At 38.0% G+C, this 25,536-nt stretch overlaps 1 protein-coding gene across 1 annotated transcript in view; it reads left to right on the top strand.

Annotated features, from left to right (window-relative positions):
- The first annotated feature begins 3,455 nt into the window (after positions 1 to 3,455).
- The window catches only part of CTNNA3 (catenin alpha 3), a 1,620,658-nt gene continuing 1,598,577 nt past the window's right edge, over positions 3,456 to 25,536 (top strand). Inside the window, exon 1 of the mRNA XM_090278091.1 lies at positions 3,456 to 3,617. The gene's annotated coding sequence lies outside the window, so the exon portion shown is untranslated. The remainder of the gene's footprint in view (positions 3,618 to 25,536) is intronic.

The raw sequence follows: 25,536 nt of genomic DNA, 5'->3' as shown, positions 1-25,536 counted from the left end.
TGGCTAGCAGAGGAAATGGGAAAGGAAGAGCATGCAGATCTTTCCCTTACTTCTTAGTAAGCCCTAAGTGAGGTGTCTGGCCTCAAATATTAGAAATTTCTTAGTGTGCAGGGTACACAGATGACTTCATTTTATTTTTTTTGAGCCCTGGTTGCCAATTCTGAGCAACAGTACAAGTCCCACTCCACATCTGATTACAAGTCTCATTTAAAGCCATAGAACTGGATGAGATATCCCTTAAGGTGACTATTAGGAATTTGGCCACGTGGAGGCTGTTGGTAGGCTTAAAACTGGCTCTTAGGGTGGTGAAGGGGACAGAAATTCCATGGAGAGGGTTATGGAGTGAATGAGAGGTCAAAAAGCAGGGATGATAAGCAACTCATTTGGGAAATCTTGTTATGAAGGCAGCAGACAGCTGGGAGGAGCATCTGGAGGGAGCTGTAGGGTGAAGCTAATGCTTTTGTTTGACATGTTTAAGTTAGAAGTTGTGTGGCATGTTTTTATGCTGATTTTTAGAGAAGGGGTGATAATGCAGTATATGAGGTAATAATGAAGGAACAGAGTCCTTGAGAAGGTGGGAGAAGAAGACATCCAGAGCAGAAGAGGAGAGATTAGCCTTTAGGAGGAGCAAGGTATGCTTGCATTGTAATAGGAGGGAAGGCACACAGGATGGGGCTTGGTGCTGGTGCTTTTGTAGCTTTTTGATGATGAGAGGACATGGGGCATCTCACCAGATGGCTTCTGTTTTTCTCAGTGACTAAGGGGAGTTGCTTTGTAGCTATTAGCTAAGGGTGGGTAGGAAGGGAGAATAGGAAGCATCTTTTTGCTACAGTACATAAAATCTTTGAAACAGATTCATTTACATTTCACCTTAAACACCCACCAAAGTGCTAGAACTATTTATCACATATTTTTGGAGTAAAATAATTTTAATTATCACAAACAGAAATTATCCTTAGCTTTAAATCTTATCTTAAATAGGTATTATAGCTGTCCAGAAAATTACATATTTTTTAAAGCTGCAACCTGACATTGCCAGTCTTTTGAGGTATCATTTATAGAACAAAACGGACTTAGGATTCACACAAAAGCTACATTCTTTACTGTATTTTAGTGAAAAGAAGAAACTGTTTTTCATTCTGATTAAAGAACTAATTATACCTTGGAAGGCTTACTTTCCAAGAAGGGATGCTGATAGGTGTAGAACTATTTTCTTTGCGGTGCCCTCCCTTCTGCGTCTCTCATCTCCTAGCTGGCTCCTAACACAGCCTCTGCATCAAGGGGCTTCTTAGTACATGTGGATGAGTGACTGTCTAGGGCCAGCCCTGATACCTAGAGCCAAAGACACGCTTTTCATTACCTTGGAAGAATTGCTCCAACAGCCCTGATTTATTCTCTCTTTTCTCTTTTTCCCTCAGCTCTTCTGTTCCTAACCTTTGCTTGCAAGAGGAATATGAGCCAAAATTTTAAAGTTTGGAAAGTTTAAAGAAAAGAAACAAGTAAAGAGGGAAGGAGAATCAATACTGAACAAGACTGGGCACGGTGACAAGAAGAAATTAAAATTTGGAAGGGGGCCAGAGTGCAAAATGCAATGGCTGTGTAGTTTACAGAAACTATTTAGTGTTCAGCATGCTTCATTGATCACTCAGAGAAAGCCAGATTTTTTTCCTGGTTTTGTTTGCTACCCTATAGTTAGCTATGGAAGCTAGACATAGGTGATCTGTGCTTTCTGTCAGCCAAACGATATAAATACAGAAGACCATGCATGGGATCTTGACTCATCAAATCGGACGTGATTTGAATTGCTAGGAGGAGGACCTCTTGTGGCTAAAGTGGGAAATACTTCAGATAAAAATATCTCTGAGGCTGTAGGAATTTTTATAAAGGAATAATAATAAAAAACAAAACAAAACCCAACTCCATAGAGCTCTTTACAATTATATTTCAGATAGTTATAATATTTAGTTGTTTTGATAACATCAAGTACTTGCATCTATATGCATCTCTTAGGAGTTCAGTGTAATTTGAAGCACTTCAGATTCTGTCCATTTAATTCACATATCCTGCAAAGGAGATAGAATAGGGGTTTTCACTTCCATTTTACAGATGGAAAAGAAAGATACTGATTTTACAGTGGTGGTAGGCTGACTCATAATAGAACTTGGATATCTTGGGCCCAATTCAACAGTCTGGGTTTGGAAAACATTCATTATTAAAGCTCTAAAACAAAAACTTCTATTTTGCAAGTGTCAAGTGAATTCTTTATTCAAGAAAAGATGGATTGAGAGACATAAAACTTACTCTTTGTTTTCACTGTGAAAAGAGGCTATTCCTAGATTCTCCAGCGGAAAAACCTGCTTTAAAAAAATCTGGGAGGACAGTATGTTAACAACTAAGAATCTTTAGATGACTGTAATGCCAATTATGCACATTTTAAAGGAACCTACATAAAAATACAAAAATTTTGCTAGTTTTCCTACAAATCATAAAAAAATGAAATGCCTTTCGTAGTTGATTCTGACAGCCCCCAGACCATCCGTTTCCTCTGGGTGTCCTGATATTTGTTCTAAAATTGCCCGTGGAGCTAATCATTGAATGCCTTCTTTTTATTTTCAATTCAGCCTTTTAAGAACAGAAATGCTAAAACCAAAATGAATAGCTCCCTTTTAGGAGCAGTTACCACCTATTGTTTTAGATGCGATTGGAAGAGAGTCACAAAAGTGATAATGTTTAAGGAAATATTCAGTACAGGTTCAAGAGGGGTGTCAAAGAATTGATGAAATCATAAAGTGTAAGGCAGGGTATACCAGACTGTCCCAGCGAATGTTAAGATGTTCAAGGAGAGGATATTAAAAAAAGGAAAAGGAAATATGACACAGAATAGTCATAGAAGAAAGAAATCTTGTTGGAGAAAGTTGTTTTTTGGTAACTTTAATAATGGTTCCACTTATGGAGTTTTTGGTAAATTTTCACTTTGCATACTTTACTGATAATTACACGATTTCCCATAAATTCTAGAAGCAAAAAGTGTAATAACTGGTGCAAGGGTTTAAGATTGATAGTATTTCAGAGGAAAAACACATCAGAGGTGACACATTTTCATGGTACTGAAGACACTAAATTTTACATAACTGATCTTTTGATGGTAGATTTCTGGAACTTCTGTAATCTCTGCTTTATTATTTTTTACTCTCAATAATTTGAGCCTTCATCTTTAATTAGATGTAAGGGTCCTTACTTTAGAAAGGGACTAGAGAAATGCAAATCTAACTTATTCAAAGCTTCCTCACAGCTATGTTTGTAAATCTCTAGGCAAAGTATGTGTCTGGTCTTTTTCAACAAAGTATTTTCAGTAACAAGTTGTCAGTGAGGTCAGTGACTAGTGGTTCAGGATTAGATACCACCCACCCTGGCTTGTGACCTCCCCTTTCTTTCTTATTCTGGGTGAATGACGCTCAGCTAAAGTGACTGCGCCACTGTCACTGCCTCTCAATTTGTTGCTCTGTGACTCTGTGACTACGAAGTCTCCCCCCAATCCCCTCAAAAATCTCTTTTTGGATAATTTCCTACAAGAGCCGAATTTTAAACACATTTACTTTCTAGGAAGCAAGAGAAAGGTAAGTGTCAAGTTTGTTAAGAGAAGAGCTGGACTTCAATGCATTCTTTTTTCTGCGTTAAATTGCTCTGTGTTGGTTATACATCATAGTTTTAAAATGTGAGATTTTTTTCTGAATTGAAGAACACATATTATATAAAGTGGGAATGTTTTGCGTAGTTATGATGAGAAATGTAGACTTTCACGCTAATTTTAAAGTTATAAATAACTTTCAAACTAGTGCCAGGGGAAGCTAGTAGCCAAAGTCGTGCTTTGCATTCAGAGTTTCTGGCTATAAAAAGCTGATTGCGATACTGTGCATGAAAAGATAAGATATGGCCTGGACGCTTCTGCTTTGGCATGGAGCTGGGGCAAAAGAAAGCAAGATAGAAAATGTTTGAAGGGGTTTTGCTTTCAACCAGAAAAGCTTGTTCACAATAATTGGAAGCTTTTCCAAAAGACAGAGTGGCAAAAGCATTAATTTTTTCAATTTAATGTTTATCTCATATATTTGTTTTATAATAGGCAGTAATATTAGGAGGCTGAGGAATCTCTCAGAACTGTTTTACCACAATTTATCATCAAATTAAAGTCACAGTTTATGGAATAAATATGGGCTGTGATATATAATCAATAATGTGAAGAGAGGGTCACTATCTTGTGAGGTCAGAGTGACTGAGAAGTTGCTCTCAGTTACACAGAGAACAGAACTGGAAGGAAGGAGTTCATATGGAAGTAAGAAGAAATTTAGGTTAGGCATCAGGAAGTTTGTTGATTGCAGAGGTTTTGAGTGACTGATACACACCACTAGGAAAGACTGTTGCAACATCTCTGGATATGTGAGACCCAGTCAATGATTCTTAAAACCCACAAGTGGGAAAATAGTATTTCAAATTAGCCTTGGTTCTGGGTTGTGGCTAACTTATTTTTTTTTAAAGTATATTTTATTGATTATATTGTTACAATAGTTCCAATTTTTTCCCCTTTGCTCCCCTCCGCCCAGTACACCCCTTCCCCGACAATCCCCTCCCCAAGTCCATGCCCATGGCTCACCCTTTCATATATTCTTCTTCTTTTTTTAAAAAAATAATTAATTAATTAGTTAAATATTTTAACAATAAAAAATAACAATCCCTCCCTCTCAGACTTAAGACCCTTTACAATCTTGTAAAGGACAATGGACGAAGGTCTCGAGCTCCTCTAGCTGCTTCAAGCTGGACATGGTTGTCGTCCTACCTACCCTTGGGTCAAGAAATCCCTAATAAGAGTGGGGGTGTGGAGGGGAGGGTGGCCTTCCCACAAGAGGAAGGATCGTGCAGACTCCAGGTTGGTTGGCTGTCTCTGGACAACGGCATGCTTGGTTTAACAGGCTGGCATCCTTGTTGTATTCTGGGGGCAACAGGGTTAAAGGACATCATTCAATCCGTAACCACTAGATGACAAAAGACAGGTATTAATTTTTCAATGTCCAACATTAGGGAAAAGAAGGGCTTCTTTAGAGGAAGGTATACCAGGTACATCTCACCTGTCCAAGACCCTTTTGCCCATTATACTTAGTTTGGACTGAGGGAAATATTTTAGGTTTCCCCCCTCTCAGGCCTCTGGGCTCTTTCTGTCCAAGCCATTAGGATAGAAAAGAGAAACCAGTTTTAAAGTGAAGCCCACAGGCCACCCCGTTCTTCACCAACCCAGCCACTTAGTTCAGCCAAACCATTGAGTCTCAGGAGGCAGCAATGCAGACAGGATTAAGTGAGGCCTATACATACAGACAATCACTCAGGTAATGAGATTATAGGCTTATGCCCTTTGAAAACAGAAAACACATGTTAATTTATGTAACATAACCCACACACAAGTTTATAGATCTGTAGGACTGTCTTATCGGGAAGACATCCAGTTGCAAGGCATTTGACATTCTTCTTGCCTGTAATTTCAACATCTTTGATAATGCCACAGACATAGTTTAACTTTCAAATGAAAACAAATTTTAAATGAAAAGAAACTTTAAAGACGGTTAGCTGCACTACTTTATAGTCTACCACTGGGCATTGTGATCTTCCTTGAATCTTGATTTTTCCCCCTAAGATTACCCTCCTTGTCATTAAAGGGACTGCATTAAGTTCATTTTTAATATATCCTGTTCATTTGCATAAACACAACAAGAGCAGCAAATGATCACTTTTGATCTTTAGTTCTGTTTTGCTGGAACTTACGCAAGGAACATTTAGGGTGACCTTCAGTCTGCCCTTCAGGGCACAGAAGCTGAGCCACATACCTGGCATTCAGCCTTGCCTGTAAACACCTGTCTTTTCCAGGTCCTCCTGGTTTTCCATTGTGCCTTAAGGTCCCTTCTAGCCATCTTTCAGGAAAACAACCCTCGTTCCTTCCCTGGAAAGATTGCTATGGACCGCTCATCCATCTAAGGTACCAGGCCTTTTATCTCGTGGACTTGTATTACCTTTGAAAGTCAGTCCCAGTTGCTCAGGGCTTTTTGGTAACAACCAAAGCCCAAGCATGTCTCCTTTAGGCATGACATTCCAGTCAAAGTCTTAGTCAAATAAATCGTTATTAACAACTGGTCTTATTAGTTTTATGCAAAGAAACTTAGGTCATTACTTACTTCTTTAGAATGCCAAATTCTGGAGGGATCAGATAGGGAGAAAATATATACAGTGTGAAGGAAAATCCTTGTCCTTCTAATATTCACTGAACTTGCATTTCTATTCTTTATATTTTTATTTTTCCCCCCACTAAAAATTTTTCTGTTTGTTTGTTTTTCCATTACAGTTGTCTCACTTTTTTCCCCCTCTTGCTTCTCTGCACCCTGTCCCTCCCTTCTCCCACATTCAGTCCCCACCCAGTTGTCCATGTCCATGGATCATTTATACATGTTCTTTGACTAGACCCTTCCCCTTCTTACCACTTCTCTCCCTCCCACCTCCCCCTTTGTTACTGTTAGTTTATTCCTCGTTTACATACCTCTGGTTCAATTTTGCTCATTTGTTTGTGTTGTTCATTAGTTTCCTTTAACAGGTGATAGCATAAGGTAATTTTCTTTTGTTGCCTGGCTTATTTTGCTAAGCATAATTCTCTCTAGTTCCAATCATGTTGTTGCAAATGGTAGAAGTTCCTCCTTTCTTTCAGTACCTATTCATTGTCATTTTCCCCCTTTGTACTCGTGTTCCTCTCTGTCTCTCTCTGTTTCTTCATCTTCTTAAAGCAGACCCTTTAGCATCTCTTGCAATACTGGTTTGGTGAAGATGTATTCTTTTAACCTTCTTTTGTCTTGGAAACTCCTTATTTCACCTTCCATTTTGAATGAGAGCCTTGCTGGGTAGAGTATTCTTGGTTGTAGGCCTTTGTTTTTCATTACTTGGAATATATTTTGCCATTCCCTTCTGGCTTGTAGTGTTTCTGCTGAGAAATCTGATGATAGCCTTATTGGAGCTCCCTTGTATGTTATTAGTTGTTTCTCTCTTGCTGCTTTTAGGATTCTCTCTTTGTCTTTGAATGTTGGCATTTTTATTATGATGTGTCTTGAAGTGGGCCTGTTGGGGTTCATCTTCATTGGGATCCTCTGTGCTTCCTGGACTTGCATGATTCTTTCTCTCTTCATGTTAGGGAAGTTTTCTGTCATTAGTTTTTCAAAGAGGTTTTCTATCCCTTGCTCTTCTTCTTCTCCTTCTGGAATTCCTATGATATGGATATTATTACGTTTCATGTTGTCCTGCAGCTGTCCTAGAGCCTCTTCAGTCTTGTTCAGCCTTTTTTCATTTTGTTGCACTGTCTGTGAGTTTTTGTCTACGTTGTCCTCCAGCTCACTGATCCGATTTTCTGCTTCCTCTAGCCTGTTATTAATTCCTTCTACTGTGTTCTTCAATTCAGAGATCGTATTCTTCATTTCCTCCTGGCTCTTATTGATAGCTTCCATGTCCTTTTTGATGCAGGTATAATTCTCAGTAAGTTCCTTATACTTCTTCTGGAGTTCACTGTAGTTTTTCTGGAGTTCTTTGTAGTTTCCGCTGAGCTCATTGAGCTTCTCCATAATACATGCTTTCAATTCCATATCTGATCGTTGGCTCCCCTCTATTTCATTTAGCACTCTTTCTGGGGACTCTGCCTTTCCTTTCGATGGGGGGTTGTTTCTCTGTCTCCCCATTTCTGTGACTCCTATTGTTTGTTGGTGCTTCTTAGAATGATCTGCACTTCCTGGATCTGCCCCTGGTGGCGTCAGATCCTGTACCAGTCTGGGCCTAGGCAGCTTGTTGGAGACTTTCAGGGATCTACTGCCTTTGTCTGTCTCCTTTAGTTGATAATCTATTCAATCTGTGATTAGCCTACAGGCTTAAGGACCGAGGGTGTGGCAGCTTAATTCCTGTAGGCAGGGCCTTTGCTTCCCCTCAGGCTGATGCCACTTGGCCGGGAATGGTCTGCCGGTCACGTTGTGATGTAGTGGCCTTTTCTGTCTCTCCGTGGTTATAAGACTTCTCTCCAGCTGGTGTTTGGTTGGTTATTCCAGATGATTTCTCCAAAATTGCGTTGTAAATCCAGACTAGTTCTGGGAGGAAGTTAGTGTAGCTTCCACTTACTCCTCCGCCATCTTGTTTCTTCGTGGCTAACTTATTTAGGCAGACTGCAATGTCAATATATTGAAAATAATTGTGATTTGGAGATATGGATTATCAGCAGTCAAATTTGAATGGCATAATTAGATTTGCTATTAAAGTTTCATTACCCACTATAAAAAAACTAACTCATAGTAGAATAGCGTAAATTTGTTAAATGGAGAAACCCAAAACACAGAGAGTAAAAACATGGCTATTTCCATTTGTTACTTCCTATACATAGTCTGTCTTCCTTCTTAATTGAGTAAAGTAATGGAATTTTTATAGTATAACTTACTTTTGTTTCTTTGTAATAGTGGTATGTATAATATTCATTGTACAAATTTTGAAAGCATAGAAAAAATTATCTGTAACCTTATTGATGTATTTTCTTCTAATCTTTTTTTCTCTGCATGGCTTTAAAATGAATCGCAATAGTTTTATAGATAAAATTTGGAACCATGCTTTTTTTTTTAATGTGTTTTATTGATTAAAATATTACATTTGTGCCAATTTCCCTTCCCTCTGCTCCCCTCCACCCGGTGGCCCCCCTCCCTCCAGTTGTCCCCCCCTTTTAGATTATGTCCATTAGTTGTGCATACAGTTCCTCCCAACCTCTCTCCGTTTATTCCATTCCCTCCTACCATGATCCCCAATTCCTATATCATCTCCCTCCCTCTCCCCACTCCCCCTCCCTGTTGACCTCCCCCCAATATGCTTCCCGTACCCACAGTTCCTTTTCCACTCTCGTTGCCTGTTTAGTTTGCCTTTGTTTCATCTCCCTAGCTTCTGTTTTTTAAACCAGTCCCTTTAACATCTCATATAACAGTGGTTTGGATCTAATGAACTCTTTCAGTTTTATTTTGTCCTGGAAACACTTTCTCTGTCCTTCTATTCTGAATGACAATTTCGCTGGATAGAGTATTCGTGGTTGTAGGTTTTGGATTTTCATTACTTTGAATATTTCTTGCCAGTCCCTTCTTGCTTGTAGGGTCTCCCTTGAGAAGTCAGCTGATAGTCTAATTGGGACCCCTTTGTACATAATTCTTTTCTTCTCTCTTGCTGCTTTTAAGATTCTCTCTTTATCTTTAATTTTTGACATTTTGATTATAATGTGTCTTGGAGTGGTTCTCCCTGGGTCCAGTCTCTTGGGAACTCTCCTTGCTTCCTGGACCTGCAAGTCTATTCCCTTCCCCAAGTCTGGGAAGTTCTCCTTTATTATATTTTCACTCAATTTTTCAAGTTCTAGTTCATCTTCCTCACTCTCTGGCAAACCAATGATTCTTATGTTGGGCCTTTTATAGCTGTCCCAGAGGTTTCTGATCCTCTCATTGTTGCTTCCCATTTCCTCTCACTGCATTGGTTGACTGCTTGTTCCTTCTCCATATTCCAGTTTGTTGAAATGAACTCTGGATTTTTTTTCCTCTCCATCTGTCTCATATGTGGTTTTGTTCCTTTCGTTATGAATGTTTTTCGCTTCTTTCTTATCTTTTTCCTGCTCTTTTGTGAATTCTGTAAGCCACCTGCTAACAATGGCCCTGAACTGAGCCTCTGACAGGTTTCTTATCTGTTCATCTGTCAGGTTCTCTATCTGTTGCCTGGTGAGTTGTGTCACCGGGATTTCTATAGTTGTCTGCCTCATTTTGACACATGCGTTTTGTTTTCTTGGGCTGGCTATAAGGGGCAGGGGGCAGTGCCTGCGTACGCGTCACAAATCAGCGACCGGCGCCTGTCTGCGACCTATTTCGCAGCCCTGTGGTGCTTTCTTTGGGGGCGGGGGTCCAAGATGGATTCACACAGTTATTCAGCTAGGAGACCGGGATCCGTCCTCCCGCCCCCCTGGGCCTCACTGTGAAGGCGATGCGGTGGCTGCTTTCCCCATTGCTGGTGTCGCGCACTGCCAGGGGCTTGACTGCCGCCGGGATTTTTCGCTGTCCCGCTGCTGTCTCAGGTGCGACCGCAAACAGCACTGCCCTCTTTAACTCTTACCTGCCCAAATGGCACCGCTGGTTTATAACTTCATATGTTGGGCTTCCGTGTAGTTTTATTTTCTGGAATTTCTAGTTATCCTTTGTTTTGAAGTAGTTGTATTCCTCTCTAGTTGTAGAGGGAGACCTAGCATGTCCGTCTAAGCCTCCATCTTGGCTGGAAGTCTGGAACCATGCTTTTTCATTTAGCCTTATACCAAAACATTTCCCAAATAATATCTATTCTACATAGATGTTATTTTATTTTACTTAAGACTTTATTTATTTTCTTTTTTTAGAGAGAGGGGAAGGGAGGGAGAAAGAGAGAGAGAGAAACATTAATGTGTTTTTGCCTCTTGTGTGCCCCCAACTGGGGACCAGACTCGTATCCCAGGCATGTGCCCTGACTGGGAATCGAACCAGTGATCCTTTAGTTCACAGGCCAGGACTCAACCCACTGAACCACTCCAGTCATGGCAAGATGTTATTTTAAATTGCTGTATAACATTCTTAAAAGTAAATGGATATAATCTTATTAATCATTGTTGAACATTTAAGTACTATGGTAAACATCATAGTGCGTGTGTATTTATGTCAAAAATCATTTCTTTAAGCTCTATTCTTAAGCATGGACCTGAATTAGAGAACATTAGAGTTGAAGACAAAGGTTAAAACTTATAAGAACTGTTTTTAAAGCATCGTAAAATTCCTCGTCTACCAAATGAAATTATTTATTGAGTGTCTCTGATATGTAAAACATTATTATCAGTCACAAGCACATAGATAGCAACACACTAAGTGTTTGGGAGGACAGAATCCTCTCTATTTACAAAATCTCAGCTTATCAGCTTACACAGATATTGATATGGTTACATCTCAGAGTCAAAATCCTTCACCTCTCTCTGAAATCAAGAGTTAGTTCTACTGACTATTTATTTTACTATGGACTTTAGAACAATAGAATTTATAAACAACTTTTGTTAGAGCACTATCTATACATTGTTATGATTTATATGAATTTTATGATGTGACAAAGAAATGGCAGAAAAAGGAAGGAGAAATACTTTATGATACAAATTTGGGGAAATTAGAAGTATTTGGAGAAAATCTATAGGTAGCACAGTGGAAAGGAAGGATAGCGGTCACACACAAGAGCATGGCTAGCATGGGAGTCATGGAAGATATGAAGTTTAATTTTGTTGTTGAATTTGGGAGCTAAGATTGTAGAAATAGAATATATGGAAGAAAAGAAGCTAAAGAATTGATGAACAATAATCAATAAAACTGATTTTTGAGGGTGGTGGCTAGTTTACAAAAATCAAAGTAGAGAGAGTAGAGATATTATTTGGTGGGAGGTGAGTTGAGGTATAGGTTTGTGTATTCTTAAATAATGTATCCTGCCTGTATTAATTTTTTTAAATTGTGGAGTTTTACTTTTTAGTGATACTTAGAGGAAGACCATAGCTATGAAAGGATGGAAGTTCTCTTTTTTGTTTACTATGACTTTCTATTTTTTCTTTGGAAAAGAAGGGATTAACATTTAAGAAGAGAAGTTGGCAGCCCAATCTTGCCTGAAAAGAAACTGTGTGCTTTGTAATGAAGACTTAAAAATAGTGTTTATTTATGGATTATTGGCTCAAGGGAATGTTAGTCTAGAGACTGAAAAAAGCATGATTATCTGACTTTTGTTTGGATACTGCATTTTAAGTGACATGGTACTGTGGAAGTGAAACTCCTGAGTTTAGCCAAGTTGCAAATCTCATGGAAAGTGACAGATAATTGAGAATACAGAATTTTTGAAAGTGAATAGTACTATTTGCTGTTGCACCTGATTTTTGTGTGCTTAATTGTTATTTTTAATTATGTATTGCTGCCTGGGACACAGCCAGTAATCTGCGATCAATTTAATCACTAACTTCCAGAGTCTGAGAAGTGACTTTAAGTTCCTATGTGCAAAATTGTAAACTTAGGTTAAATTTATTTGGCACCTTTACTCCCCCACCTCTTTTTCCTGTATGCTTGTGATGCTTCAGATCTCCCCATCAATGGGGAAATAGAGCTGTTGGAGAAGGCAATGTTTAGGACAAAAAAAGATCCTCTATTAGTGGAACTTGAGCACTTTAGGTCCTACTTTACATTAGCATTATTCAAAATGTCATCAACAATTCTCAATCTGTTACTGGTTCATAAAAGGACACAGGGAGTTTGTACCAGAATGTAAGTCATCTATGTCATAAGACATTGTAGCAAGGTTTTCTAGATAAATGAAACAGTTATTGATTTACATTCTGGTATAAGCTCCTTAACTCACTGCAGACCTGTACTTCGAGTAGCATTACTTAAATTACACTATATACTTAACTCCTCTATTCTCTCTGCATTATGGGGTAGAGAATACAATTAACAAGATAATAAATTAATGACCAGGTCTCAGTTGGTGAGGCTTCTGGAGGTGGTATCAATGTAAAGTGACCCTGAACTAGCTCACTGAGAACCCACAGAATGACTGAGATGCAGGATTGCTGAAAGGGCTGCATTGGGTCTACTCTAGCGTTGGCTTTGGAATTACTCAGTCTAGATGGCTTTTATTCTAGACAATATCCTTAGTGCTGGGGATAGTTACTAGTGAACCAAATAAAGGCCCTGACCTCATGGTGTTTTCTTTCTAGTGCCCGTGTTTATGGATGGAAATGAGGGAGAGTAAGAAATAAAACCAACTTTTCTGTGGTTTATCTCTGAAAGAGCTACCAGAATCTGTCTGAGCCCCAAGCTGGAGCTCATAGGTCATAGGAATTTGCAGAATTAATTAGACTCAGTAGTTCCTCTATACCCAGTATGGAACAACAAAGGAATCCTAATTTTTAAAAAAGTATACTTTATTGATTATGCTATTGTACTAGTTCAAATATTTTTTTTCCCCTTTGCTCCCCTCTCCCCAGTACACCCCTTCCCTCCAGCAGTCCCACCCCTCTTAGTTCATGTCCATGGGTCATACATAAAAGTTCTTTGGCTTCACCCTTTCCTATATTATCCTTAACTTCCCCCTGTCTATTTTGTACCAACCAATTATGCTTCTTAATCTCTGCACCATTTCCCCATTTCTCCCTCTTCCCTCTCCCAGCTGATAACCCTCCAAATGACCCCCATACCTATGATTCTGTTCCTATTCTAATTTGCTTAGTTGGATTTTGTTTTTATTTTGTAGATTCAGTTGTTTATAGTTGTGAGTTTGTTGCTATTTTAGTGTTCATAGTTTTGATCTTCTTTTTCTTAAGTAAGTCCCTTTGACATTTCATATAATAATGGCTTGGTGATGAACTCTTTTAGCTTTACCTTGTCTGGGAAACACTTCATCTGCCCTTCCATTCTAAATGATAGCTTTGCTGGATAGAGTGATCTTGGTTATTGGTCCTTGCTTTTCATCGCATTGAATACTTGTTGCCAGTCCTTTCCTGCCTGCAAAGTTTCTTCTGAGAAATCAGCTGATAGTTTTATAGGCACCTCTTTGTATGCAGCTCTCTGCTTCTCTATTACTGCTTTTAGGATTCTCTCCTTATCTTTCATCGTTGGCATTTTAATCATGATATGTCTTCGTGTGGTCCCCTCTGGGTTCAGCTCTCCCAGGACTCTCTGTGCTTCCTGGACTTATATGTCTATTTCCTTCACCAAATTTGGGAAGTTTTCCTCCATTATTTTTTCACATAAGTTTTCAATTTCTTGCTCTTCCTTTTCTTCTTCTGGCACCCCCATAATTCAGATGTTGGCACATTTAAAGTTGTCCCAGAGATTTCCCAGCCTCTCTTCATTTTTTTCAATTCTTGTTTCTTTGTTCTGTACTGGTTGACTCTTTTTTTCTCCCTTATGTTCCAAATCATTGATTTGAACCCTGGTTTTCTTCCCCTTACCATTGGTTTTGTGTGGATTTTTCAGGAATCCTAATTTTAATAATCAAATAATCTGTGATAGGCTCTGCTGATTGCCTATATAATATCCATACATTCTGCTCTTCTTGCTAATGTACAGAACCCCAACTTATGTCAAGAATAAAAAGGCACAATCTAATGTTATATATATATTGACCTGCATCTTGTATCTTTACTTCTCTCCCACATAGGACAGTTACATTTAGGTAAGACAGATTTATAGCAATTCATGTAGGCCTACTTCATTCTTTTCAACTGCATGATGTCTGTAGCATAATTTATTTAGCCCATTCTATATTGATGGATATGATTGTTGTTTTCAGTATTTTTGTTTGTTTTTCATGTTGCTATGCTGTAATGAATATCCTTGTTCATATGTCTTAATGTAATTTTATGAGTGTATCTTTAGGATAAACTCATGGAGGTAGAATTTCTGGGTCAAAAGGAATGTTCATTTTAAAATTTAATCAGTACTGCCTTTAATTGGAAATATCAAAGGGTTAAATAGTATATATAATTTAATATTTGAGAACTATTGTCATATATCTCTTCAAGAAATTCATATTAGTTTATACTTTCACTAACAGTGTATGCTGAGAACTTATGTCCCCATTCTTCCCTGCTCTGATCAAAACACCCTATCAAAAATTTTCACTTTTGTCAGTGTGATAGATGAAAATATCTTGTTATTTTGATTTGTATTTAATTAATTATGAGTAAGGTTGAGCAATTTCTAAATATTATATTTATTAGTCCATTGTATTTTTACATTGCTTTTTTATATCCTCTCTCCATTTTTCCTGTTAATAATCCCATAGTAAATTAAGCAAATTAACTTTTTGTCAACAATTTTAAATTTTTGTTAAACAATGTTTATCATGTTGCAAATATTTTTCCCTATATTTTGTTTACTTTTATGTTTTATATTTGAATTACACAGAAAAATTAATTTGTACTTAAAATTTTAAACAGTTACTTTTATGGCTTCCGGAATTAAAAAGATAATTTTTACTTTAATTATCATACATGAATATGTTATACATAAATTCATTTATACTTTCAGAATTTTAAAATATTTGCTACATCTGGAAATGATTTTGAACAAAGGGGTGAGGCTGTAAATCAGCTTTATTTTAATTTTTCCTCTAAATGTGTATTCAGGTGATCCAATATGACTTATTTAAGAATAATTCTTTTTCCTGTTAATTTGAAATGCTATTTTTATCATAAACTAGATTTTTATTAGGCTCTGTTTCTCAGCTGCCTTTTTCACTCTAGTCATACTTGTGTCTGACTTTCCTCTAATCCATACTTTTTATTTTTCTAAATGATATTTCATTGATTATGCTATTACAATTGTCCCATTTTTTCCCACTTTGCCCCCTCCACCAAACTGTCCCCCTGACTCCCTCAGGCAACCCCCACATTGTTGTACATGTCATAGGTCATGCATATATGTTCTTTGGCTACTGTGTTCTGTGTGCTATACTTTACACTCCCATGATATTCTGTACCTACCATTTGTACTTCTTAACCCCTTCACCTTTTTTGCCCTTCCACTCAACTCCCCTTCCATCTGGCAACCATTGAAATGTTCTCTGTATCTATGATTCTGTTTCTGTTCTGCTTATTTGTTTATTTATTTTTATTTTTTTAGATTCAGTTGTTGATAGTTATGGATTTTTTGCCATTTTATTGTTCATATTTTTGACCTTTTTCTTAAATAAGTCCCTTTAACATTTTATATATAATGGTTTGGTGATGATTAACTCCTTTCGCTTTTTCTTTTCTGAGAAACTCTTTATCTGCTCTTCAATTCTATACGATAGCTTTGCTGAGTAGAGTAATCTTAGTTGTAGGTCCTTGCTCTTCATCACTTTGAATATTTCTTTCCAATCCCTTCTAGCCTGCAAAGTTTCTTTTGAGAAATCTACTAATAATCTTATGGGAGCTCCTTTGTATGTAACTAACTGCTTTTCTCTTTCTGCTTTTAAGATTCTCTCTTTGTATTTAATGTTTGGCATTTTAATTATGTTGTACCTTGGTGTGGGCCTCTTTGGATTCATCTTGTCTGGGACTCTCTGCACTTCCTAGACTTGTATGTCTATTTTCTTCACCAAGGCGGGGAAGTTTTCTGTCATTTTTTCTAATAGGTTTCCAATTTCTTGCTCTCTCTCTCCTCCTTCCATGATGCACATTTTGGTACACTTGAAGTTGCCCCAGAGGCTCCTTACACTATTTTCATTTTTTGGATTATTTTTTCTTCTTGCTGTTCTGATTGGTTATTGGTTGTTTTTGCTTCCTCATTCTCTAAATCACTGATTTGATTCTTGGCTTCACCCATTCTACTGTTGATTCCCTGTAATTTGTTCTTTATTTTAATTTGTCTATCCTTCATTTCTGACTGGATCTTTATGTTGTTGAGGTTCTCACTAAGTTCTTTGAGCATCCTTATAACTCATGTTTTGAACTCTGCATCTAGTAGATTACTTGTCTCCATATTGTTTATTTCTTTTTTCTGGAGCTTTGAGTTCTTCTTTCATTTGGGCCATGTTTCTTTGTCTCCTCAATTTGGCAGCCTCCCTGTGTTTATTTCTATATATTAGGTAGAGCTGCTAAATATTCCAAGTTTGGTAGAGTGGCCTAATATAGTAGGTGTCCTGTAGGATCCAGTGGCACAGCCTCACCTGTTACCCAAGCTGGGTACTTGAGGTACACACTTTGTGTTGGCCAAGTACACCCTCCTCTTGTAGTTGAGCCTTGATTGCTGTTTCATGTCCAAGGTCAGCCACCACCTATGTTCTGTCTGGGGTCACACAGCATAAGCTACAAAGCAATATGCAGCTTGAGGTGCCCAGGCAAGGCCAAGTTTTCATCCAAGGCTGGCTGATGCTAGTGCCGGGCCTGGGGCAACTTAGCAAGAGGTATGGAGCTTGCTGAAGCCTGATGCTGCTTGTTTGGGAGAATGTAGAAAAGTCTGAAGCATGGGCCAAGACAAGCCATTTGTATGTAAAGGTTCCTGGCAATAGTTTGGGTGAGCCTGGAAGTTGGGTTGTGCAGGGCCTCAGGGAATCACCAGGGTGGGACAAATGATGTGAGCCAGGTTGACGGAGTCTCGGATATGGTGCCCTCCTATTTACTCTGTGGCTCTGTGAGGGAAAGCTCAGAAAGGAATAATGGCCTCTGCCAGCATTTCTGTCTGGGAGAAACCTGCCGCATCACAAGTTCTCACCCTGATGCTGGACAATTCAGTTCTCCCCTTATGTCTCTGATGCCTTTCATTCTGCTGTCCCAGTGCTGGAGTTCAGAGGGAGGGAGTCTTTGTAAGTCTGTGTGTTGGCTCTTTAAGAAGAACTGCCATGGACTCCAGCAGTTTCTGTCTACCACAGTCTCAATTCCCACCGGTTTTTACAGCCAGAAGTTATAGAGGATTATCTTCTTGGGACTGGAACCCTGGGCTGGATATTGCCAGAGTTCCTTTTGAGGAACATATGCTCAGATCAACAGTGAATGGGACAGGTCATATTTCTTTATATTACCAAAGAAGATTTCACAAAAGATTTAAAAAATGTTTTAGTGAAACCAACTTATCCTTTTTTGCAATGATACTGAAAAAAGGGGAGGTGAATATTAAATTAGTTTAGTGTGAATGACTCTTAATGAAACTATACCAAGATATCATGAGATCACTGCTTTCTTTTCTCATTAATTATATTTTGATACTATATTAAAATTTGCTGGGGATCAACATCAAATTTACTGGTTTTAATTTTCAGTAGCTACATTTTTGATATATGAGACAATATTAGTCAGTTCCCAATGTCATGATGCAAACATTAATTCTGTGATAATACATGGTAGTTTTTCACTGCTCTATAATATCCTGGTTCTCAACCCAGGGTATTTTTACTCCCCAGGGGACATTTGGCTATATCTGGAGACACAACTAGTTGTCACAACTGGGAGGCTTGTGCTACTAGCATTTTGAGTAGAAGCCAGGGATACTGCTAAACATCCTGCAGCACATAGGGTGGTCCCCCACAACAAAGAATTATCCAGCCTAAAATATCATTAGTCTTGAGAATGAGAAAACTTGTTTTAATACAATATTTCAGGAAATGGACATTGATCTAAGCAATTAAATATTCCTTCACAATCTTTTTTCATCTTGTTAATCAGTTTCTTCTCAAGATTGTTGACTTTTTTTTCCATTTTAAAGACCATTCTCCTTTGTAGATAAGATGAAAGCAAACTCAAAAATTATCATTTTTCTTTCTCTATGTTACTTGTCAACATCAAGAACCCTTCTTGGGAGTGGAGGAGAGAGCTTGTACCTTTCCTGTCCTTTCTTTCTCAAAAACAATCTAAAATTTTTTGTATTGTTTTCAGTATATTTTTACAAGTCTTTGCTCATTTTAGGTTTAGTCCATTCTTTTAATAGGTCAATCAGTACTATGCTGATGTGTTCATCCTTCCCTTTACCTGCTTCCTTCTATTGAGTACTTCTGTGTGTCCTTTAAAAATCTCAGCTCTTTAGAAAGCTCCTTGTGTACCATATTGAGTTATATTTGCATTTGTTCGCTCCCATTTTTCCTTATTTGTGATTGCAGTAGTGGGTTTTATTTTTTGTCCTAGTTTTCATTTTAGAATCTCAGGCTCTGGGACATTCTTATATTTTCTCTGAACTGCTAAGCAATCTTAGATACTTGTCTCACTTTGCTTTGCATTTTATTTTTCCTTGGCTGTAATGAACTCTAAGGTGATATATTCAATTTTTCCCAAGGTTCCTGTCACTTCCACTTCACTAACATATTCCTCTTTGTTGGTAAGCATTAAGACCAGGGTAACAATTCCAGCCTTCTCTTCTTTGCTCTCTGAATAATGAAGTTGTTGATAGAGACAAGAGATAAAGGAGAGGAGTGATTTTCTCCAATTCAGATTTTAATTAACTTTATTGTCATTTTGGCTTTGCTGTATTCTTTTACTTTTAAATCTTTACCAGGTATTTTTATTTTGATTTCTTACTTCAGTAAACATTCTTTTTATTTTATTTAGTTTTTCCATCACTTCTTTCCTAGAATTTATATGTTTGGACATTTCACTGAGAACACAGAGTAGATGTATTCTAAAATTTCTTCTGTCTTGAGGATAATTTTCTCTTGCATTTTTAAGACATTGTCCTTCTATTTTATGTTATAGTTTTAAATTTTGGGTTTTTTCTCTTTACTTATATTTGAAAGACTAGATATTTATTCAGTCCTAGTGTTTGTCCTAAGTGTCATATGTATTCTCCTTTGAGCTCGATCACTATCAACATTGGAACTACAGAGTCTCCCTCTCAAATCTTAAAGTGGAGGGCAAGCATCATGCTAAATTTCTGGGCTATAAGAAGTAAATATCCATTGGGGAAACTATTTTTTTCTATCGCTATTATTTTTTTTTCTCCTGGAGGTGAATTTAATCCTAGCTAATTGGAAGCAATTCAGATTCATTTTTCTATAAGAAATGCATAAAACCTAATTTCTAGAATATTCTTCTGCCGGTGTTTTTCTTGTGTCTGCTCAGACTGTTGGGGGTCTCATATCCCAGGCCACAATATGTATGTGATTCTTCCCTTGTCCCCTTTTATCCTGTGTTGCATTTCTGGGGGCAAAAATCTTCTGACTGATTATAGTTAGAAATGTATTGCTAGGAGGTGGCCAGGAAAAATCTCTGGATATTTGAAAAACAGCTCCAGTCCAGTAAGGGGGTAAGAGCTGGTGTTTTGGGTGGCTCTGTCAACCTCAAGTCTCTAATAGGATGTCAGGATACATGAATGTAAAGATCTGGCATTGTGGCTGCTTTAAATTTGGCACAAGGGAGTTTTAGCTCCTCCTCCCCCAATTTATCCCATTCATAAGGTAGATAAGGTAGAGTGGCCAGATTTAGCAAATAAAAACATAAGACATACAGTTAGGTTTGAATTTTAGGTAAGCAACCAATAGTTCCTATTTTATTTTATTTTAATTTAATTTTTAATATAAGTATGTCCCAACGTTGCTTAGGACATAGTTATGCCATAAAATTATTCATTGTTTATTTGAAATTTTAAGTTAACTTGGTTGGGCACTCTGTATTTTTTCTGGCAACCATAGGTAAGAAAAAATTATTCTCAGTGTTTGAAAATCATTATCGAGGTCATTATCCTTTTGTGTCTCAGATACTGGTGTGACAGGGTCTTTTTCTGATTTGATAAGGGTTTCCCTTCCCAGTCTTCTTTCACCTGCTGGGCTGGTCAACACTGGGAGAACTTGAGGAAATTTTTTTTTTTTTTTGAGGAAATTTGTAAAGAGTCTTGGAGTCTTCAGAAAGGAACAGAATGAAGACCTGGACTCTGTCCTTTTGCTATGTATTTATTATTAGAAAATTTGTATGTGTGTGTATGTGTGTATTGAACTGGTCCTGATTAAGAGAAGACCTAGTAAGAAAAAACATCAAAGACCTTCAAACATATCCTTGTTGTGGACTGTATTACTGACAGGAGAGGCTGCTTGGGCATGCTAGTGATGGGAGCTAGAAAGCTCTCCTGACTTGGCCACTGTGCTTGGGAAACTAAAAGCTGTAGGTGTGCATGCCACACCATACCTCTGAGGCAGCAGGATGCTTCTCTCTTGAAGAATCACTGTGGCCATTGTCTAGATCCACAGCAGCAAAGGCAAGAGTGAACCAGGTGTAAAGTTCACACAGAACCACAAGGGGACCAGTTTTCAACAGTAAACTACTGCTACAAGCAAAGCACCAGCAGCCTTCAACAGGGCCCACTAATTTTCTAATCACGTTCTCTGGTTCTTGAACAATTTGAGAGATGAGAGAATTACTGGACTCCCTGCAAGTCTGGCAACTGGGAAGTGGTTTTAATTTGAAAAATTAACAGGTGGGACCTTATTTTTACTCAAACTATTAAATTCTTCTATTATCACATACAAACATATATTTTACAAATATTACATTATGACATTTTATTGTTAAGTTCTGTAAAATCTCTCCCCTCCATTGATGTCATGACTGGAGAAAACTGTATATATTTTCCTGTAGTCTTTAGTTTTGCAGTTTTGAATATATAGCTTAGATCAATCAAGATCTGTTTATGAAAGAATTTGAAGTTTTGTGATTCTTTGTGATACATCTTTTTCTTCTTTGTTATCCTGTATCCATTAATACTTTTAAAAGATTCAGCTCAACAATTCACCTATAATTAGTAGTCCTTGAGTAATTATTATTTTTAAATATGCTTTATTGATTATGCTGTTACAGTTGTCCCAATTTCTTTTCCCTTTGTTCACCTCCACCCAGTGAGACCCTCCCTCCAGTTGTCCCCCACCCCTTAGTCCATGCCCATTGGTTGTGCATATAGTTCTTCTTAACATCTTCCTGTCTACTCTACTCCCTCCTACTATGCTTCTTAATTCCTGTACCATCTCTCTCCCTTTCCTCCTTCCCCCTCCCAGCTGACCTCCCCTTGAAATGTTCCCCATACCTATAATCCTTTTCCCACTCTCGTTGCCTACTTAGTTTGCCTTTGTTTCGATTCCCTGGCTTCTGTTGGTTGTTGTGATAGTTTTCATTTTAATGTTCATAGTTTTGATCCTCTTTCTCCTAAACAAGTCCCTTTAACATTTCATATAACAGTGGTTTGGATCTGATGAACTCCTTCAGTTTTAACTTTGTCCTGGAAGCACTCTCTCTGCCCTTCTATTGTGAATGACAGCTTTGCTGGATAGAGTAATCATGGTTGTAGGTATTTGCTTTTCATTACTTTGAATATTTCTTGCCAGTCCCTTCTTGCCTGCAGAGTTTCTTTTGAGAAATCAGCAGACAGTCTTATTGGGACCCCTTTGTATGCAATTCTCTTCTCTCTTGCTGCTTTTAAGATTCTCTCTTTAGCCTTAATTTTTGACATTTTGATTCTAATGTGTCTTGGTGTGGTTCTCCCTGGGTCCAGTTTTTTTGTAACTGTCTGTGCTTCCTGGACCTGTAAGTCTATTTCCTTCCCTAAGTTAGGGAAGTTCTGCTTCATTATTTTTTCACATAATTTTTCAATTCCTTGTTCTTCTTCTTCACCTTCTGGCAACCCTATGATTCAAATGTTGGCCTGCTTATAGCTGTCCAATAAGTTTCTGAGCCTCTCCTCATTTTCCTCACTTCTTGTTTTCTCTTTCTGCACCGGTTGACTGTTTGTTCCTCCTCTATATTCTGATTTGTTGATTTGATCCCTGGTTTTCTTTTCCTCACCACTTATTTTGTATGTGTTTTTGTTCATTTCAGCAGGTCTAGCCTTTATTTGTTCCCCATCTTGTTTAAGATCTGCTGTTAGGTCTAAGCATTTTTTATAACCAAAGCTCTGAACTGAGCCTCAGAGAGATTTTCTATCTGCTGCTCTGTTAGATTAGATATTTGCTGGCTGGTCAGTTGTGTCACTGGTATCTCTATTATGATCTCTGCCTTCCTGACAGTTTTTTGTTTCCCTTTGCTTCCTGGGCAGGGCTGTCACACCTCCTATGCTATACAGGGCAGAGCCCTGTGCACTCGTCACTACCAGGTGACCCTTCTCACCATGTTGTGGCATTTTGTTTGGGGGCAGAGGTCCAAGATGGATTCTTGCTGTTTACTCTCTGCTGAGAGATCAGGAGCTTCTTCCTCTGTGCCCCCACCTCTGGCCTTCACAGTCTGAGGCAATGGGGGTCTCCTTTCCCTGGTGTTAGAATTGTGAACTGATGGGTCTGGTCTGCAGCCAGGGATGCTTCCCAGGTGTTTCTCTCCTCTTTTTAAATATGAATGTCTGTGCTTACCGCTGTCCCGCCACTGTTGCTGCAGCTGCCACCACCAGCACAGCTTGACCTTTCCATCCTGGCTTCGCCTGTCCTTCCCATCCAGACGAGCACCACTTCTTTATAACTTCATACATTGGACTTTCATGTAGCTTTATTTTCTGGAACTTCTAGTATTTCAGGTTTTGCGGAAGATGTATTCCTTCTTAGTTGTGGAGGAAGATGGAGCATGTCAGTCTAGGCCTCCACCTTGGCTGGAAGTTCTATTTTTAACTTTCATTACTTATTTAACTTTGGTGCATTGGCCCTTGCATCACATAATCTTGCATTTTTGCATATGCTAATTTAAAACATTTTGGGTGTTGATCCTCATGATTGCATTCTTCTGGTAAAAATATAAGGGAATGTATTTATGATTTTCGGGTAGGATATAGTTTCTCAAATATGACCATAAAAACATAGGCCATAAAGTAAAAGATTGAAATATTTAATTACATTAACATAAAAACTTTTCTTGTGATGAAAGATACCTTTTTTGCCCTCCCTGTCTCCATGCCCTTTGCTATGTGACTTTGCAATTCTTCCCAGAGGCAGAGTATATTTCCCTGCCCCATTAGTATTAGAGTTGACCACGTGACTTGCTTTCCCATTGGAAAGTGGGCAGAAAAAGCAGAGTGCCAGTTTGGAGCTATATCCTAAGAGGCACCATGTGTTTCTACTTGTCCTTCTTGTATTTCTGTTGATGCTGTAGGAAGAGCATGCTCCTGATGGACTACTTGTCCAAGAAGGATGAGAAACATGCGGAGCAGATCTGGATTCCAAAACTCCAGCTTGGATTAAGTCCAGCCAGGCCCACCCTGGATTAGCCAACCACCAGCTAACCTGAAAATACACAAGAGAGAATAAATTCTGTTTCATGCTACTAGGTTTTAGGGTAGCTTATTATGTAGAATTATTGTGGAAATAGCCAACTAATAGACTATTCAACAAAAATGATTTCAACTTGAGATGGTGAACCTACAATATAGTGTACAGATGATGTATTATATAATTGTACCCCTGAAGCCTATGTAATTTATTAAGCAATATCACCCCCAATAAATTCAATCAAAAAAGTAAAGCAAAAACATAATTTCATATAAGATTTTATAAAGAACTCCTAAAAATTAATAAGGAAAAGAAAAACAAGAGAATATGGGTCAATAATAAGTGAAAAGATAAATTACAGAAGAGAAAATTGGAATGATGAATAAGTAAAAACATGTTTAGCTTGCTTTACTAGTTATCAGGTAAATACAGGTTAAAACAATGATGGGGTATCTTATACCTATTAGGTTGGTAAAAATTAAAGTATGGCAATAGCTTACTATCTGTAAGGATACGAAGAAAATGGAACTTTTATGTACAGATTGTAGAATGTTTAAGGATATGAAGAAAGATGGATCAAGCAGGGAGATGATATTTTCAAAAAATATTACTGACAAAGGATTATATCTGAATATATAGGGAATACCTGAAATAGGTAAGAAAAAACAAGCAACATAGGAGAAAAATGGTTTAAAAACACAGGTAAGCAATTCACAGAAAGGCTACACGAATGTCTGGCTAGTCAACCTAGAATATATCACCAATTATTTTTGGTGATCTAAAATGCAAATTAAAACAACAGTGAAATCTTTTTTGTACCTCCCATGTTGGCAGAAGTTGAAATGTCATACAGTATCTTTGTGCTGGTGAGGAGATGGGGACATGTGACATTATTTTGGCGACCAATGTGGTAGTAATTATTGAAATTGAATATTTACATGCTTTCAGACCCACAAATTCTACTTGTGAATTTTATTAGTTGCTAGTGTGTTGTAACAAAATACCACAGACTCAGTGACTAAAACAATAAAAATTTGTTTTCCTATAGCTGCAAGATTGAGGTGTTGGCAGGTTTGGTTTCTCCCAAAGCCTCTCTCCTTGGCTTCCAAATGGCTGTCTTCTCGCTGCATCTTCACATGGTTGTTTTTCTGTGTGCATTTGTGTCCTGATCGCTTCTTATAAGGACACCAATCATATTGGATTAGGGCCTACTCTACTGGCTGCATTTTAACTTAATCACCCTTTTAAACGTCCTATTTCCAAATACAGATACATTCTGAGGTATAGGGGATTAAGACTACAAACATGAATTTTGGGGAGGACACAAGTCAGCCCATAAGAGAATCTATATATCAGAGGGACTCTTACATAGGTACACAAAGAGACACATAAGAATATTTATTGTAGCATTGGTTCCTGTAGCAAAGAGTTGGACACTGCCTAGGTATTCTTGGAAATATATCATAAATGCATTATTAGAATGATGCTAATGGAAAACAAAGGAACAAACTAAATCAATTATATTAGTCAGGAAGTCATTTTTCTCAGCAAGAAGTCTGGAGGTAGGAAGTCAGAACGGATGCCGTCAGGAACCCAAGCTTGTTGCATACTTCTGCTCTGTCATCTTTTCTCCTCAGCTTTGCAGCACAACTGCTTTTATGTCTCTGCATCATACCACAGACTGCAGAAGGAAGGGCCAAGGGCATGGCAATATTGTAACTCCCTTTCTCTAAGGAAAGTAAAAGGTTTGCCAGAACCCTCCTCAGAGGATTC

The sequence above is a fragment of the Furipterus horrens genome, unplaced genomic scaffold (assembly GCF_987537825.1).
Source record: "Furipterus horrens unplaced genomic scaffold, mFurHor1.1.pri manual_scaffold_5, whole genome shotgun sequence".
NCBI lineage: Eukaryota > Metazoa > Chordata > Mammalia > Chiroptera > Furipteridae > Furipterus > Furipterus horrens.
The sequence above is the reverse complement of the archived record's forward strand: the minus strand, read 5'-3'. Positions and strand labels throughout refer to the sequence as shown.